The following is a 19666-nucleotide window of genomic DNA, read 5'->3' on the forward strand; positions in this document are numbered from 1 at the left end:
AAATGCTACTTGGACCATTACGCACCTTCCTCAAGGAAAAAAGGTCGTCGGTCAGTAAATGGATCTTTGCTGTAAAGTATAACTCCAATGGCGGTATCCAACGATACAAAGCTAGACTAGTGGCCGAGGTTTCACGCAAACATATGGGATAGACTTCACGTAAACTATTGCACTGTGGCAAAGCTTAACACTATTCGAGTACTCTAAGTTTGGCTGTAAATTGCGATTGGAAATTACACCAACTTGATGTAAAAACGATTTCTTAATGGCAAGCTTGAGGAAGAAGTCTATATGCAATTGCCACTGCTCAAAGTCTATTGAAGGTAGCAACAAGGTTTGCAAGCTCAACAAGTCTCTATACGGGTTAAAACAATCACCCAGAGCTTGGTTCGAGAGGTTCACTAAAGTCATTCTTCAAAATGGCTACAAGCAGTCCCTTGCCGATCATACGCTTTTCATCAAGGTAACTTCTACAAATAAGAAAGCTATCCTAATTGTGTATGTGGATGACATCATTCTTACTGGAGATGATGAGGAAGAGATTAGCAATTTGAAGAAGTTGTTAAACAGGGAATTCGAAACCAAGGACTTGGGAAAGCTAAGGTATTTCCTAGGAATGGAGGTGGCAAGATCAAAAGAAGGACTTGTGATCAACCGGAGAAAGTATGTACTTGATTTTCTCAAAGAAACGGTTTTCTTGGTCGTAAGCCGGTGATACACCAATGGAGGCAAACTTGAGATTCAATAAAGAAGATGAGTCCTTAGTAGACAGAGAGAAATTTCAAAGGTTAGTTGGGAAACTAATCTACTTATCCTTGACAAGGCCGATATAGCTTTTCCGTAAATGTGATAAGTCAACACATGACTAATCCTCATCAAGAGCATATGGCGTGACAAATAGAATTCTCAAGTACTTGAAGAAAACTCCGGACACGGCTTAATGTTTAAGAAGACACAAGATGAATCATTAAGATTTTTACAGACTCTAGTTGGGTGGAGATCTCACCGAAAGAAGATCCACTAGTGGGTACTGCACTTTTGTTTGGGGTAACCTTACAACTTGGAGAAGTAAGAAACAATCTGTTGTTTCAAGAAGTAGTCTTGAAGTGAATTTAGAGCACTAGCTTTGGGGATATGCGAAGGAATTTGGCTACTTAAATTACTAAAAGAACTTGGCACAAATCAGAGGATCACTTTGAAGTTTTGTGTGATAATCAATCGCCATTCAGATTGCCAAGAACCCGTTCAACATGATCGAACAAAGCATGTTGAAATTGATAGGCATTTTATTGTCGATCAAGTCAACAAAAAGATGACCACTCTTTCTTACATTCCTTCGTAGGACAGATTGCGACATTCTTACCAAGGCTTTGCCAAAACACGTGTTCAATAAATTCCTATTCAAGCCGGGATTATACAATGTATATTCTCCACTTGAGGGGAGTGTAGGAATATTCGTAAATATTTTAGGAATATTTTGTAGATATTTTTTATTAAAATTCCTTATTTTAAGGGATCATATCTCCTATTTAGTATCTTTCCTAACTTAGAGTTTCCTAAAGTAGTGTCATAGGTTGTATATAAAAACTCTGATTTATGTTCTATTTAGTATAAAAAATACTCTGATTTCTACAAATCCATATGTTGGTCATCAAAATCCTTTAAAAGAAGGTCAAGAGCTATTCAAGAAAGGACTTTTGAGTGAAGCAGTGCTTTCCCTAGAGGCTGAAGTTATCAAAAGTCTTGAGAATGCTGAAGGTTGGAGATTGCTAGGAATAACCCATGCTGAAAATGATGATGACCAGCTCTAGTTTGTCAGAGTTGGATAGTTCATGTGTATTCTTACACCAAAAAACATTGTTTTTGTGTTCTTTAATACTACAAGAATTTCTATTAAGAGATGTGACTGCTTGTCTAGTTCACCATCTGCTCAAAGATCTTTGGTTACGATTCTTTGCCCGGCAAGGTTGACCATTTACCTTTCTATTCCACCTAAATGTAAATCATTTTTAATCTTGTCTAATGCCCTGTGAATACCATCATATTTTAGGAAACAGAACAACCTATTGATTAAGCAAGCAAAAAAAAACCATTTGAACACAAAGGATCTATTTTCTTGTACGGCTACATTTTGTGTTTTATTTGCTGGCTTGATATAGCCATGTTGGTTTACCATGCAATGTAATGCCTACAAGGTGTTTGAGAAAATGCTCTCAAAACATATTCACTAACTTTGAATAGAATACCATGGGATAAAAGGGAATCAAATGAGATGTAATGAGATGATTAGAAATGAGGAAGGAAGGTGACTCCTTGTGTGTGTGCACAAAAAAAAAAAAACAATTTTAAGAGTTCGGTTTTAACTACAAGCATACAACATCACCTAAAGGAGTCAACAATTTAATGATTTCTATTTAACAAGCATGCAAGAAAGGAGTCTAACTGGCTACTCACTGATTTCTATATTACGACCAAACATAATTTGGAAGTGAATTACTCTAATTAACTACTTAATATGCAAAAGGACTAAATTGTAAAATTAGAAAACTAAAAAAACTAGCAAATTAATAACAAATAGCAGTTGGTTGACTTTTATATTGTAGCACCCCTAACATGTCTCCGTCATTTGAATTAGGATTTTGAGTATTAGAGAACAATAGAAACAATTAAATTTAAAGGAAACAATTAATCAATTCTACTATATCTTTAAAACACTATTTAGCTACTCCCTTTTTTTCATCTCTTGTATATTGATCTTACCATAGAACTTCACTTAATGATGTGGAATAATTGCTTCTTTTTCAGATCTATAGATGTCGGTCTTGTTCTTTATTTTTGTTTGTTTATATTCTACTATATGTTCTTTATTTTTGGATTGTTTGTTTCCTCGGTTAATATTATAGCTTTTGTGTTATTTTCTATTTCTTTTAAATCTTTGCTTAGCAGAATACTAATTGCTTAAACAAAAACATCCGTATGTAAATTGTTTATTGCATCGTGTTGGCTTGATTTTAGTTCTAGGAACCCGTGGGAGTTGTGACACATGTAGAGTTTATTTGGTAGTTTTTCGGATGGTAATAACATGTCTTTTTAATTGTTGTGAGTTGTGACATTCTTTCTTAGTTTTGTCAAAAGTCTGTACTTTAGTTTTTAAAAATAATAATAATCTAATTGGGATGCTTGTTGATATTGATAAGAATTGGAGAATTTCAACGGATTTGCTAATTGCAAAGGTTTTTGTTGATTTGGGTTTCATGATGATATACTGGTGGAGATTGTCATGATTCGTGTATGCATATATGTTTCTTTTTCATACTTGCTAGGTGCTTGCATTAGTCTGTAAGTATTGGTTATATTTTCTTTAAAATAGTTGGGATTGTTTGAGTTCATTTGGTATGATTTGCAAATGGATTTTGATTGGGAGTTTTAGGTAGACCCATGGTATCTCTCGTATATCACCTGAATGGGAAGTTTTGTGTGATTATTGATATATACATGTGGTGAAAATACTCGATTTTGGTTAAAGATAGAATTATATTCATCTGTGTTACCTAGCCTTACATGAAGGGAAATAGAGTTGTAATCTTTTAAGTGAATAGGTTCTAGTCGCAACCCTTAGATTAACATAATTTTAATCTGCTTATTGGTTGATGGTTTTATGAGACTGAAAAAAAGACGTGTTGGATATATTCTCTAATGATGTCAACCAATTTCTTTTGCATTTATTGTCTTAGTTGATTTTTCGATGCATGCTGGTTCTGAATAATTTTTAGGTCCGAAGGAGGCCTGTAGGCCTGTAGGCTTGGATCTTAGACCAAACTATTATGAGAAGGATGATGGGACTGAAGGTAAATCCAATGGAGATACGAGGAGTACAGACACAGAACCTTCGACCTTGGAGGATATTGGTGAGGAACTTTACTTTGTGATTTCTTATCTTGAAATGTTCGATGTATACATTGTGCGTAATGAATCAAGAAGTATATAGCATGACTTGAAAAATATGCGGCATATTATATGTGCAATAAACCGTTAGTTTTGTGCTTGAGACATCTTATGGAGGTCAAGGAACAAAGTCCCGTAATGCATAAGTTCGCTTAGGTTTTATTTCAATTTCCTTTTTAGTAGAACTTGTCTAGAGGTAGCATGGAATTTATTCTTTGATGTCTTTTTCCCTTGTCTGCTCGAGTTATCCGTGATTGCATTCTGTTTTATCATGTTCTTGGCACCCGTGTTCAAGTCTTATATTTTACGCTTCCATTGGCATATTTTTGGTGAATCCCTTTTCACCGTGCCAAGGTTCGATCGTTAAGGAAGACATTAAATTATTGTTTATCTCCTAGCGACCTTAGGTATCCGGGTTTCATTGTCAGAGCCATTACGGTGACGATCATATCGTTATCTTATGCTACCTAGGTACTTTTTTTCTTCTTTTGGTATCACTCGAAGAATGATAGCATGATGTGCCATCTGCCAACATTCTACTTTCGAACATCGTAATATATATTTCTTTAATTGATCTTAGGATGAAAATTTTAACTCATGATAATTTTCTACTTATTCTGTCATCATTTACCTTGTTGGTATAGCTTCTCTTTTTCAACTAAAATATTTTAGGCCAAATTTCTCTCGTCCCACCCTTTTTTCTCTCTTATTTTCCTGGTATTATAGTTTATCTTGTTGAATTTTACATTGTTTTTGAACAAGTTTAGGCTATCCCTAAAAATTAGTAATTTGATTATGGCTAATAGTACAAGGAAATTCCTAGAACTAAGGTAGAAAAATCTGCTTAATTTAAGGAATTCCAACACTCCCCCTCAAGCTGGAGTGTAGATGTTAATCAAACCCAGCTTGCCCATAAATTCTTCGAACATGTTTCTGCTCAAGCTTTTGGTTAACACGTCTGCTACTTGTTGTCTTGTAGGTAGATATGAAACACAAACTTCTCCTTTGTTAATTTTCTCCGTAATAAAGTGGCGATCAATTTCCACATGCTTGGTACGGTCATGGTGTCTGTGGTTATGAGCTATGCTAATCGCTGCTGGTTGTCGAGTATAATGTTATAGGTTTTGTATAGGATAATTTTAGTTCTCCCATTAGCTGTTGTAACCACATTCCTTCACATATACCGTGGGACAAAGCTCGATATTCAGATTCAGCAACTGCTGCGTGCCACAATAGATTGCTTTTACTCCTCCATGTCACGAGATTACCCCAAACATAGCTGCAGAATCGCCTTGTGCGCCTGTCATTAATCGCCCTGCTTGTCTGCATCGGTGTAGACTTCTATGCTTCGATTTACATCTTTCTTGAAATGCAACCCTTACTGAGTCCCTTTTAAGTATCTCAATATCCTGTAGGCGCTTCCAAATGTTTCTCCCTAGGAGCATGCATAAATTGATTTATAACACTTACTCCAAAAGCTATGTTCTGGACGAGTGTGAGAAAGATAGATAAGTTTTCCCACTAACCGCTGATATCTCCTCCTGTCTACCTCTTCTCCATCCTTATCGGTTCCTAATTTAAGGTTGGGTTCCATAGGAGTCTCGGTGGTTTGCAACCCAACAGTCCGGCTTCGTAAAGTAGATCAAGAACATACTTTCTTTGAGAGATTGAAATACCGCCTTTGACCTTGCTATCTCCATTCCTAGAAAATATCGAAGATTTCCCAAGTCTTTAAGTTGAAACTCAAGACTTAAGAGCTCTTTTAGTTTTTCAATTTCAATAGAATCATCCCCGTTAATATTATGTCATCTACATAGACAATGAGAATACTGTAACTTCCCATTATCCAGTGTTTGTAGAATAAGGTGTGATCACTTGACCTTGAGTATAATGTCTACTAGTCATGGCTTTGGCAAAACGATTAAACCAAGCCCTAGGGGATTGCTTTAGTTCATACAAGGACTTCTTCAACTTGCATACTTGGCCCTTGCTTCCTTCGAATCCAGGCGAAAAATCCATGTAGACTTCTTCGTTTAATTCTCCATTGAGAAAAGCGTTCTTTACATCCAATTGGATCAAAGGCCATTCTAAGTTGACAGCAATTGAGAGAAGCACTCGAATAGTATTCAATTTTGCCACCGGTGCAAAGGTTTCCTCATAGTCCAACCCATATGTTTGAGTGAAACCCCTGGCCACAAAGTTTGGCCTTGTATCGATCAATGCTCCCATCTGGTTTAAATTTTGTGGTGAAAATCCACTTACAACCCACGGTCTTCTTCCCAGTAGGTAGTTTAGATATTTCCCAAGTTCCATTGTCTTCAAGAGGCTTTATTTTTTTCCAACACAGCTTGCCTCCATTTGGTTGACTTAAGAGCCTCTTTTATGTTTTTTGGAGTTTCTATAGAGTCAACATTAGAAACAAAGGCATTGTAGGATTTAGACAAGTTTCCATAGGATACAAACCGAGAAATGGGATGTTGAGTGCAGCTCCTAGTGCCCTTTCTTACTGCAATTGGAAGATATATGGAAGATGAAGGAGGTGAAACTTCTTCTTCAAGACAGATCCTCGGGTAAAGATGGCATTGGCATCATTGCTTCGTCTCAGCGGTGATGTCTCCGAGAGTATACACGAAGCCCCGAGTTTTTTCTTGTTGTTTTTCGAATGAGTAGGCTGTTTTTCTTCATTAGTATGGTTAATCACCCTTGTTTCTTGTTCTTTGAACAGTGGAGATAGGAAAATAGGTTCCAAAACAGAATAAACGATGGCTGTAGGATTTTCAGCAGGTTTTTAGTGGTGGTAGGGCTGATAGAGCCTTGAGGTATAATGAGAAGATTGCTCAAGGTCTGATCTTCACTAAGTATCTCCCCCTGAAGATGAGAGGCTGAAAAATATGACTCATTTTCGAAGAAAGTAACATCAAGGGACACAAACATCCGGTGTAAGGTTGGAGAGTAGCACTGTACCCTTTTTGTGTAGGTGAGTAACCAATAAAGACACAAGTGTGGGCTCTAGGATCAAGTTTAGATCGGTTAGGTTGATGGTTGTGGACAAATGCTTTGCAACCAAATGTTTTGGTTAGGAGATTAGGAACACGAAACTAGGGAAAATTTTTTTGAAGAGTATGTAAAGGTGTTTGAAAGTTTAATACCTTAGATGGGAGTCGGTTTATAAGATAACAAGCAGTGAGGACAGCTTCTCCCCATAAATACTTTGGTACACCCATAGTAAACATAAGAGCACGAGCCACGGCTACAAGGTGTCTATTTTTCGTCTTGGAAACCCCGTTTTGTTGAGGGGTGTCAGGACAAGAACTGTGATGTATGATTCCTTGCTCAGAAAGATAAGGACTTAGGATAGAATTAAAGTACTCTCTCCCATTATCGTTCTAAGGGTGTGAATATTTGAATTGAACTGGGTTGAATCATTGAATGAAAATTTTGAAGACTCTAGAGACTTGGATTTTTCTTTAAGGAGATAGATCCAACAAACTCTAGTGTGGTCATCAATGAAAGTTATGAACCACCTAGCCCTGTGATGTTTTTTACTCGATGGCTCCCTATAGATCACTTGTGGATTAAAGAGAAAGGTTGAGATTGAACATAAGGTTTCAAAGGATAAGGGACACGAGTGTGTTTAGGCAGTTGGCAAACTTCACAGTTCAATGAACTTATTTTCTTATTTAGAAATAGTAGAGGAAACAATTTCTTCAAGTAGATGAAATTTGGGTGTCCTAGTCTACTGGTGCCATAGCATGATAGAATCTTCTTTTGATGTAGATAAGGCCATCCCTTCTTGTGAACTGCTTTTTGTTCCAAACATATAAGCCATCATCAACTTTAGCGGTGCCAATCATCTTCCCGATTCTTGTTCTGAACCACACAACCTAAAGCGTAAAATTCAACAAGTACTTTTTCATCCTTGGTAAGCTTGCTAATTGAGAGTAAATTATAGGAAAGATTTGGAACATGTAAAACTTTATCAAGGGAAAAATTTTCAGTAAGTCTAACTGTCCCCATTCCACCACCAATGAGTAAGATCCATCAGCTATTCGAATCGAGAGTGATCATGACAAGGTAAATAGGTGTGAAACAAACTTAGATTACCCGTCATGTGGTCGGATGCACTGAGTCTAGTATCCGTGAAGTTGTGATAGGTTCGTGTGTAGTATTTAAAGCGAGACTGTGAATAGCTAGTGACCCACTTGGCTGTAGGAGTCCCAGTAGTTTATGAAGAGCCTCAAGTTGAGTTTTGGTTAGCTGAAGTTTATGAAGAGTTTCATAGGAATTTTCGGTGTCACCCATGGGAGTAGGGTTTCCAACAGAGAAAACAGAACAAGAAAAGAGAAGAAAGAGCAGGATCTATGAATTCTCGATGCTCTTGATACCATGTACAAATTTAGGAAAGAAGAATTATTCTTATTTCTTCTAATCGACTACTGACCTTTTAAAGAAAAGAGGAAAAATAAAAGGAAATAATCTAGAAATTAGCCTATCCCTAAAAATTAGTAATTTGATTATGGCTAATAGTACAAGGAAATTCCTAGAACTAAAGTAGAAAATCTGCTTAATTTAAGGAATTCCAACATATTTTCTGATATGAATCCATATGTTGGTCATCAAAATCCTTTAAAAGAAGGTCAAGAGCTATTCAGGAAAGGACTTTTGAGTGAAGCAATGCTTGCCCTAGAGGCTGAAGTTATGAAAAATCCTGAGAATGCCGAAGGTTGGAGATTGCTAGGAATAACCCATGCTGAAAATGATGATGACCAGCAGGTAATCCACTTTGCTCTAGTTTGTCAGAGTTCCAAAAGACATTGTTTTTGTGTTCTTTAATACTCAAGAATTTCTATTAAGAGATGTGACTGCTTGTCTAGTTCAGCCATCTGTTCAGCATCTTTGGTTACGATTCTTTGCCTGGCAAGGTTGACCATTTACCTTTCTATTCCACCTAAATGTAAATCATTTTTAATCTTGTCTAATGCCCTGTGAATACCATCATATTTTAGATAACAGAACAACCTATTGATTAAGCAAGCAAGAAAACCTTTTGAACAGAAAGGATCTATTTTCTTGTACGGCTACATTTTGTGTTTTATTTGCTGGCTTGATATAGCCATGTTGGTGTACCATGCAATGTTCATTTCTTGTATATGAAAACTTCTACTGGAAAGGGATAGAAGGAGCTATTTTTCGTTTAAACATTGAAGTTTGTAATATGATTGGTATTACGTTTATCTTAGTGGCTTGAGGCTTCAGTCAGAGTTCCAGATCTAAGGCCGCAGTCTTTGCCTGGCTGCTAATGTTCTGGATCTAACCTATTATCATTTGTTGTCTCATGAACTAGTAGTGCATTACATTTCACTTATCATCCGCTTCTATTTATTCGTCAAAACCTTTTTGGCTTAATTAAAATTAATTTGAATGGATAATGTTCCATCTTAAACTATGTCTATATCAAGCCTATGAAGTGTAATGTTTCACATTTATTGCAAATTGTTTTGGATGATTAATGTGTCTGCTTGTCATTATCTTGTGACTTACATGGATTATGCTGGACCTTTTTATACTTATGTTATTCTTGATTAATGCATCTGCAGTTTTATGTGGTTTTTACTGGGGTCCATATATTTGACTTTGTAGAAAAAATGTAATTCACTGATTAGATATCTCTGTACTGGCTATTGCAGCAATGATGCATGCTCAGGAGGCCGATCCTACCAATCTGGAAGTACTTCTTGCTCTTGGTGTGAATCATACAAATGGTTAGTGAATGCTTATCCCTTTAATCAAGATGAGATTAAAATTTTGGAGTGTCAAACATATAATACTGTTTGAAAAGTTCAGAATTGGAAGAGACTGCTGCTTTAAAGTATCTGTATGGATGGTTACGTCATCACCCAAAGTGTTACTTGCTCCATCTTTGTAACCTTAGGCTGCTAAAAAGATTCTCCAAATAACATGTTGCACCTAGTTGGACCTTAGAAGACAAACTAGCTCTTCTATTAAGCTCCATGTAATTAGTTATTTGATTTGTTGAAGCTATTTGTTAATTTACATATACCCTTGATCATCTCTTTCAAAATGCCTTTTTTAATGCATTCAGATCTTGCATATGCAGTTTGATTTGTTTAGCCTCTGTTACTGAGATTGTCCATTTAAAATTATTGATGATAAACTTCCCTTTGCCTGTGGTGGCCATATTTTCAGCACTATTGAATTTAGTCTTTTGGTCTATGTCTGGATCTTTAGGCACTAGCTTTGAAGCCAAACTATGTGCGTGCTTGGGCAAACATGGGTATCAGTTGGGCAAACATGGGTTTCAGTTATGCCAACCAGGTTTGTTATATCCTTCACTGTTCTCTCATTGTCTTGACATTCATGAAAAGGGAACTGCATTTCTTTCTTTATGTCTTCATTTCCTTTTGCATATTTCTGAGATGGTCAATCCTTCTAAATCAAAATTTATGGGTATGTGATCAGAAATTAAATCACCTTGTTTTCAATATATAGGTCTCAACATATTTTGGAAAAATAATTCGTTCAAAATAACACTAATCTCGATGGAAAGATGAAACCTTATTTGATTGGTCAGTAATAGATTTTTATGGTCTAAAATGAAACCCATATTGGTATATCCCGGCCTGGGTATATCCCATTCTCGGAATATCCCGATTCCCCACTTTTTTTTCTAAGTCTCTTTACCTTCTTTGTCTTTAATTCCTCAAAAAAAAAAAGTAATTTAAAGAAGGTATTAATTACCATAAATGTTACCGTTCTCACTTAAGATAATGCTTTAAACTTTTTCACCTGTCTTTCTTTCTAATGTGACAGTCCAGATAGCCTACTGGTCTCGTGGATAAAAAACTGCTTCCTGGGATATGTAGTACTCCTCATGTCCATAAATAACTGTTTTTAGTTAATATCTTTCTTGCCCTGTGTATACATTCATGGATTCCTTTCTATCTCTTTTGCAGGTGCAAAATCTATAATAAATAGAAGTTGAAACCGCTTATGGTATTGGAATTTTTGAAAACATTGTCTCATTTCGTCTCATTCATCTCCATTTTTTTAATTTAACAGATATTTTCTTTCGGTATCTGTTCTCCTGTCTTTCCATCCTTCCATGGCTCTTTTATTGTTAATCCTGCCGTCGCCCTTTTCATTCTTGTTTTAGTTTCAGATATATGCTTCTTTTTACTTCTATTTTCAGTGTGTTTTTGTCATGGTTTTTTGTTTTCACCTTTAGAGGATAAAGTCATTAAGAAAAAAACCTAAGGTTTTAAGTTTTTCTCAAACCCTAACACAGTATTGTGTCCAATTCAAAACGATGAAGATAGCAGTGGAAGGGTGCATGCATGGAGATCTCGACAAGGTCTACGACACCATTAAATACATCGAAAACACTCGCAACATCAAAATTTACCTCCTCCTTTGTTATTGTGATTTCCAGGTTCTTTCTCTCACACTCTCACACTCTCACTTTCTCCAATTTGTTGTTTTTATACGAAATTTTGTCACTTTCCAAATACCCATTTTTTATATGAACTTAATTTTTTTTTCTTTTGCAACTTAGGCAGTCAGGAATGGAAAAGATATGGATAGCCTTAATGTGGCCCCAAAATATAGGGAGTGAAGTCATTCTGGAAATACTGTTCCGGTCAGGAGGTTGCCCCAGTTCCCACGATTTTTATCGGTGGAAATAATGAAGCTTCCAATTATTTATGGGAATTGTAAGTCACCCCCTTTTCTTCATATGTTCTAGCTTGGAGATTCTGATTCTTTTATGAAAAGGCCTTGAATTTTACCTTCTGCTATTGAAATGTGTAAACTTTAGGTATTATGGGGGATGGGCAGCACCTAATATATACTTCTTGGGGTATGCTGTGGTTGTGAAGTTTGGCAATATCCGTATTGATGGACTTTCCAGAATTTACAATGTGCGTAACTATTGTTTAGGTTGGGTATGAAGTTCTTTTACTTGTCTATTCTATGTTTATTCTGGAGTACTTTTAATGGTGATTGTATATTTACTGCAAGCGAGTGTCAGATATGTTATATTGATTCTTATTTAGGGTGGAGAGTCGAAGCTTTGAAACTGAAATGAATTAGCTTTTCCTTGAGCAGGACACCATGAAAGGCCACCTTATAATGACAATACTATCAGGTTTGTGTATCATGTTCGGGAGTACCGATGTTCACAAGCTCATGCACCTAGAGAAACTGATTGGTATTTTCCTTTCACATGATTGGCCGCTCAGCATCACTGATTATGGAAACTGGCAACAACTTGTTTGCTGCAAAAAAACATTTCAAAGGTGAGGTAATTATATTCAATTGGTGGAAATGGACATATGTGATAGAATGAAAATGTTCATATCAAGCGTCTTCAGTTTTCTTGTTGACCATTCCTGGTTGCTTGTTGGTTGACACATATTTCCTAGATCCAGCAAGGAACTCTTGGAAGTAAACCTGCTGCTCAGCTGCTCAAAAAACTCAGACCATTGTATTGGTTTTTAGCTCACTTGCACTGCAAATTCACCGCTCTTGTTGAACCTGAAGAGGGTGGTCGAGTGACAAAATTTCTTGCACTCGATAAATGCCTTCCAGGGCGCAAGTTCTTGCAGGTATCTGTCATATGTTCTGACCATTTCATTTAGGTTCTTTCTTTTGGTCTTTGCTGGAAGCTAATAAATGAATTCTGGCTTTCTCTGATCTTTTAGGTTGTTGATATTGATCTGATCTAGGACCTTATGAGGTTCAGTACGATGAAGAATGGCTGGCAATAACACGGAAATTGAACTGTGTCTTTCCTATGACCTTCCGACGTGGAGACGTTGGGTGTGTGTATATATGACATTTTTGTTTTGACCATGCCACTCATCTCACTCTCTCTTTCTTTTGGGTGGGGTGGACTAATGTTTTATTTGAAAATGTGCAATTTTCTATTTTTGCAAGTACTATTACTCTACAAGAACTTGTGAGCTGACAACTGCTGTTCTAATAGGTAGGAGAACAAAGCTCGACATGCAAGATTGTCGTCAATGGGTTAAGAGCAGGATGGAAGACAGAGGAGCCAAACCTTGTGAATTTTCTCAAACAGCTCCACCTCACAAACCCTTTGATTCTTACTTTTTCTGGTAAATAATAGGTGATATTTTGATGCTTTTCCTTCTTTGAGGTGCTAATAGTATCTGCATTAATGGTTCTATCTTTTGGATTTAAGAAACTTACCATATTTATACCATAGGCATCTCAATATTACTGTCACAGCGGTTATGAAACACTATCCTTCATTTTTTATCTTCTTTTAGCTCAATTAATTGTTGTTAGTGAATGCGTTCTTTTTTATTTAGATTTGCAACTAGAATACTCATGACTTTTGCAATTTGTTTTTGCTCGATTTCTTTTTTAATTACTAAAATTTTCTCACCTTTTGTAGGTTCTCCCCGTAACCCTCAGATTGTAGCTTTTTTGGAATTACTAGATCTTCCTTATGTTCTTGATAATGCATCGGACTCCAGGGATACTCCTTCTTCATTGCCTCAAAAGGGTAAAGAGTTTTCTATTTACCTTGTCCCACTCAGTTTTGATGCCTTGTCCCTTTATACGGTACTTAGCAGCTTTTTGTTAATCTTCATTGTGATGCAGTCAAACCTAGAGTATACATGAATCTAGGAATACCTTTTGCTTCTCGTGTTTAATATGGTGCTGATGCTCTCCAATATAGTTTAATGGGATAGATAATTGATCATTTGCTTTCAACCAAGGTAGAACATTGACTGCGCCTAATGTTTTGAGCTTTGTGCATGTCATACGTAATGCTATAACTTTGCCTCGTCCACGTTGATTGAACTAAATCCATTAAATTTCTTAAGGTGACATCGTTTTTCCTGTTGGTTCATTAGATGATTACAGCGAAGACATTCCCAATGAAGATGAGGATGATCTAGAAGATGATGCAGAACGGAATAATGAAAATCGGTCCTCATGAATGTGAATAATATTTTCTATCAACCAAGAGGTTTATTAGTGCAAAAAGATTGATGCCAATATCTTGCTATACTATGAGGCTTTACTAGTTTGTGAAGTTGGCAACTTGGTTTAATGGCCCACACTTTTCCAAGTTTCATCAGTAGAGGAGAGCACCTATACAAGTTTCTTTCTTTCTATCTAAAATAATGTATAAACATCAAATATTATATCAATAGCTATTATCACAGTCATTCATTATATGAGCTTGAATTTGGAATCTCAAATTTTTTGGGGCTTTTCTAATTGAATTGATGTTATTAATATGGATAAATGACAATAGCATGGAGTTTGTATCTTGCTTCTTGCAAATTTAGTAATTTGTTGTATTCCGACATCCAGGAACAACCAAGGCATGGCACCCTTAATCAGGCATGAACTTTGTTCTTTTTCAATAAGCAATTTTCAGACATGGCCATTGGTTACAATCCATTAGCACATTTATAAGATTATTAAATTGTTTAAAGGGATACTAGAAGTGTTTTCTGCCATACAGGTTGCTAGATTATTCAATGAAGTTGGTCAGATGTCTCCTGAGGATGCTGATGTACACATTGTCCTTGGTGTTCAATATAATTTGTCGGGAGAATATGATAAGGCCATTGCATCTTTCAAAACTGCTTTGAAACTTAAACCTAATGATTATTCTCTTTGGAACAAGCCTGGTGCAACATGCCTTATCAACAGGTAGCTTCTTCATGATTCCCCCTTGAATAGTGGTGTCCTATCTGTATACCATCTGATATGTTAATTTCATAATTACTTTTTTTATAATTAAAAATTTATTTTCCCTATCCTAAAATTTTTGGGTTCTCTTTACTAAGTTGGAGCATCTGTAATGTGTGAAATTCAAAATATATGAGTACTAGGATTTTACTAAGAATCAATTTGTATGGTGTGTTGGTCACTATTTTGCATGTTAGGCCAGAATAAAAAAAAAATGAATTATGAAGGTGTTGACAATGTCGGCAAGGGTGCTGTAACTACCTGAACCATTTGAGGTGCAAGATGTAAAAAAAGCACTTTTTTGAGTAATTTAAGGTGAATATGTAATTTTGTGCTTCTTGAATCAAGGGGGCTTTTTCGCTTCTATACAAAAAAGTGTGCCTAGGGCTTGGCTTGTGCTTAATCAATTGGAAGGATGGCATAAAGAAATGCAAAACATGTGATAACCCAACATGTCAATCCTCTATTTCTCTTCTTTCTTATCTTTCGATTGTAAAGTGATGCATTGGTGTGTTATACAGCTCTCTTATAGGGTTGAATTATTTACTTACTTAGGCTGCTAAAAAGATTCTCCAAATAACATGTTGCACCTAGTTGGACCTTAGAAACCAGACTAGCTCTTCTATTAAGCTCCATGTAATTAGTTATTTGATTTTTGAAGCTACTTGTTAATTTAGATGATTTGATTATGCACTTCCTCAATTTACATATACCCTTGATCATCTCTTTCAAAATGCCTTTTTTAATGCATTCAGATCTTGCATATGCAGTTTGATTTGTTTAGCCTCTGTTACTGAGATTGTCCATTTAAAATTATTTGATGATAAACTTCCCTTTACCTGTGGTGGCCATATTTTCAGCACGATTGAATTTAGTCTTTTGGTCTATGTCTGGATCTTTAGGCACTAGATTTGAAGCCAAACTATGTGCGTGCTTGGGCAAACATGGGTATCAGTTACGCCAACCAGGTTTGTTATATCTTGCACTGTTCTCTCATTGTCTTGACATTCATGAAAAGGGAGCTACATTTCTCTACCTCTCTAAATATTCTATTTTACAATCAAGATCCATTGTCATTAGCTTCTTTCTCTCTCTCGAAAAAGGAAAAGAAAAGGTTTGAATTCATGAATCAGCGGTAGCTTCTTCCGAATGAGTGAGTCAACGTAGCGCTAGTGTTTCTTTCAAGGTATAAATTTTGATTCTTTAAAAAAAATCTTGTTTTTTCTTCATCTCTTTTTATTCTGTTTGGTTTCTGATCGAGGAAAATCGAGGGAAATTTGTATCAAACTTGACATTAGTCCTTGTTCTTTTTAAATAATTCCTGATTCACCTGTGAGTTGGCAAATTCTGTTCATCCTGCATTTTCCTGGAAGTCAAACAGGAGACTTAAATGTTTTTAATATCTTAAAGGGGGAATCAAAATAAAATACTAAGTGACCGTTAAAATGGCCCAAAACTGATTTATTAGCCGTTTATTAAATATCTCTTCAATCTATGCACATTTATTATCCGTTTCTTTCTCTCTTTCTGTCTCTTGGTCTCCCTCATTTGTTTTCGTTTTCTTCCTCATTTATTCTGTTTTCATAACTAATCCTCAAATATATCTCTTCAATCCAAATCTCCTCCCATTTCTTTATTGGTTCTCTCTCTCGGTCACTTTTCAATTTCTTTCCTCTCATTATTTTAGCTTTGGGTTAACAAAAGGCCAAAAAAAAAAAGCACACACCCTGCACCGTTTTTTGTGGTTTTTGAAATCCACTGCTTCATCGGGGACTGATTTTGAGGTATGAATCTTGAACCTTATCTTTGTCTGTCTTTGCCTTTTGATTTCTATTTTGGTTTCAGATCAATGTTTTTTTTACTTCTATTTCAGTGGGTTCATTTCTCTGCCGTTTCTTTGTTGCGATTTTTGAAACCCCTGCTTCATCCGAGACTGATTTCAGGTATGAATCTTTGCTTCAACATTTGTCTTTTTGCTTTTTGCTTTTTCATCTCTGGTTTGGAGTGTGGTGTGTTTAGGGTTTGGGGTGTTGTTGGTTCAGGTTTGCAGTCTTTGGTCTGACCAAAGTAAAGTCTCTTCTTTCCTCTCCTTTTTATCTCACTTAAGATAATGCTTTAAACTTTTTCGGATGGCTTTCATTCTAATATGACTGTCCACATAGCCTACTGGTCTTGTGTATAAAAAACTGCTTTCTAGTCTGATGTCCTGCATAAGAAAAATCTCTGATTGGCTGGATTTTAAGTACTGTGAAACCAGTATCCCAATTGCTTAGTCAACCATCAGGAAATAGGCACACATGAATGACTTTAATTAAATAATTCCCTGGGAAGCTCTACAATAATTAGTTTAAACGATCGGTCTGAGGTCTGTGCTTGTAAATCCTTGAATGAGAAAGATCTGTCCTTGGAATATGTAGTACTCTTCCTGTCCAGAAATGACTGTCTTTAATTTGTATCTTTCTTGCCCTGTAGCAGCAAGAAGTACACATTCATGGATTCCTTTCTATCTCTTTTGCAGGTGCAAAATCTATAACAAATAGAAGTTGAAACCGCTTATGGTATTGGAATTTTTGAAAACATTGGCTCATTCCGTCTCATTCATCTCCACTTTCTTTTTAGAAAAATGGATGTTTTCTTTCGGTCTCTGGTCTCCTGTCTTTCCATTCGTCCATGGCTATTTTATTGTTAATCCTGCCGTCCCTCTTTACATTCCTGTTTTAGTTTCAGATATATGCTTCTTTTTACTTCTATTTTCAGAGTGTCTTTGTCACGGCTTTTGGTTTTCACCTTTAGAGAATCACTGTTTCGTTCCTTATTAGAAACGATAGATGTTAGCGGTTAGACATCACTGTTTTGTTCCGTGTTACAAATCTATTGATCTCGTTCTGTTTATTCTTTTTGTTTGTTTCCTGTGTACTTTTGTCAGAGATTTTGATTTTCAGCTTTAGAGAAAGTCTATTTCTTTCAGTATTTGAAACTATGGATCACATTCCTTATTCCTTTATTCTCTCCTGTTTTTCCCTTATTTCTAACGTTCCTTTCTCCTTTATCAACTACTGTTTTTTCCCTTGTTTTCAAATATTTTCCTTCTCTCCTGTTCTCTTTCTCCCAGCCTCCTTTCTTGTCCTTTCTTTCTTCATACACACAAAGATGGTACACTAGGTACAGGCTTTTCGTGAGAGAAATCCCAAGTTTTGTTTGCCGTTTCTGTTATTTGTGATTTTTGAAATCCCCTAATTCATCGGATATTGATTTCAGGGATGAATATGTATTTGTCTCTTTCCTTTTCATCTCTGTTTTTAGTTTCAAATCTATGCTTCTTTCTACTAATATTTTCAGTGGACTTTTGCCAGGGTTTTCGGTTAAGGAGTGATGGGAGGCAGTCTGACCCTTTTTGCAAATGCACTGTAAGTTGCTTCGATTGTGAAAGTCTCTAAATCTTTGTGTTCTCTTTTTGCATGCTTGTTTGTGATCCATTCTTTTGCTCGGGCCACAGCTTTGGTTCTTATTTTTTAGTATTTTGGGTAGGGTTTTCTGGGATGGGTTTGTGTTGTTTTTATGTCCGGTTTTCTTACGATAGTATTTAATTTTAAAAAGATTGGTAAAATATTTTGATCATAATCGTTTAATTTTGAAACAACTGTTTTAAAATTAAATAAATTTAAAAACTTTAATGTAATTTAAATTTTTAGGTTTTTTAATAAAATTTTTTCTATTATGCATGTCACATAATTAAGAATGATTTGAATATTTTATTATCTATTAGTTTTCTTTGCAAAACATTCACCTTGGAAAATGTAAAAAAGTCTATTAAATTTGTCCTGTAGGCTTTATTTGTCAGGGATTTTGGTTTTTAGTAAATATAAATCTATCTTCTTTGCCTTTTTACATCTATTTTCTGTGGGTTTTTGTCACTTACCTAAACTTGTTTTTTATGTTTTTTTATTTTTGAGTTCTGTGTTTCCCTTTGTTGTGTTTTTGTTGTTTCGCGCCACGGTTCTTACATTATATTTTGTGCTTAGCTGAATATTGTTGGGCTGGGGTTATTGGGACTTTCGTTTCAGTGTTAAATTCTGTGTACCGCTTTTGTTTTGGATTAATGGGTTATTGGACTTAGAATAGTAGGCCTATTTTTGGCGTTTTGTAGTGGGCTTGTGTATCGGCGTTCGTTTTTGATTTTGTGATTTTTTTCATCATCGTGTTCCGCCTAATTTTTCTGTGTTTTTTTGGTCTGGTATTGGTCTCGTGGGATTAGGTTCCCTGTTCTCGTAGGTGTGTGATAGTGGGTTTGTTTGTAAATTTCATTCTTTTGAAAAAATAATGTTTTTTCTTTTGGTTTTTTAAATAATTACTAATCCACCTGTGGGTCGGCATAATCTGTTCATTCGGCCTTTTCCCGAAAGCCAAACCGGAGACTTAAATCGTTTTTATTCTAAAAATTTTCTATCCCGTAGAGATTTTCCATTGTCCTGCTACAGTTAGTTTTCTTTCTTATTCTGTTTCAGCTTAATCTGTTTCATATTTCGAGTCGGAATAAGCATTTCCCAGGAATACTCTGCCTTTTCTTATTCCGGTTGTGAATTTTTTGCTGTCGGTTTATGGGTTTTAGTGCCCGGTTCAGCTGTTTTTTCTTGTCTGGACCGGGCAACCTGTCATGCTTATTCCCGCTAGGGATATCCCATTCCCTGGATATCCCGGTTCAGTATAATCCATGGGATATCCTATTCCAGGGATATTCCGGTTCGGGTTTATTGACCTCGGTTCGGGTTGATTGAACCCGTTTCGATTTTTTAAGGGAACCCGGTTCGGGTTTTTTATGGGAACCCGGTTTGGTTTTTGGAACCTGATTTGGTTTTCTGGTGAACCCGGTCCGGTTTCCTAGAAACCCGGTTCGGTTTTTTGGGTTTAGGTTTTAAGTGTTTCGGGTTTAGGGTTTTAGGGTTTTGGGGTTTGAGGGTTTGAGGGT

At 36.0% G+C, this 19666-nt stretch overlaps 1 pseudogene; it reads left to right on the top strand.

Moving 5' to 3' along the window:
• LOC108481926 (lariat debranching enzyme-like) overlaps positions 1-14270 on the top strand; it is a 33104-nt pseudogene extending 18834 nt beyond the window's left edge.
• Positions 14271-19666: the final 5396 nt, after the last annotated feature.

This window comes from Gossypium arboreum, chromosome 4 (genome assembly GCF_025698485.1).
Source record: "Gossypium arboreum isolate Shixiya-1 chromosome 4, ASM2569848v2, whole genome shotgun sequence".
Taxonomy (NCBI): Eukaryota; Viridiplantae; Streptophyta; class Magnoliopsida; order Malvales; family Malvaceae; genus Gossypium; species Gossypium arboreum.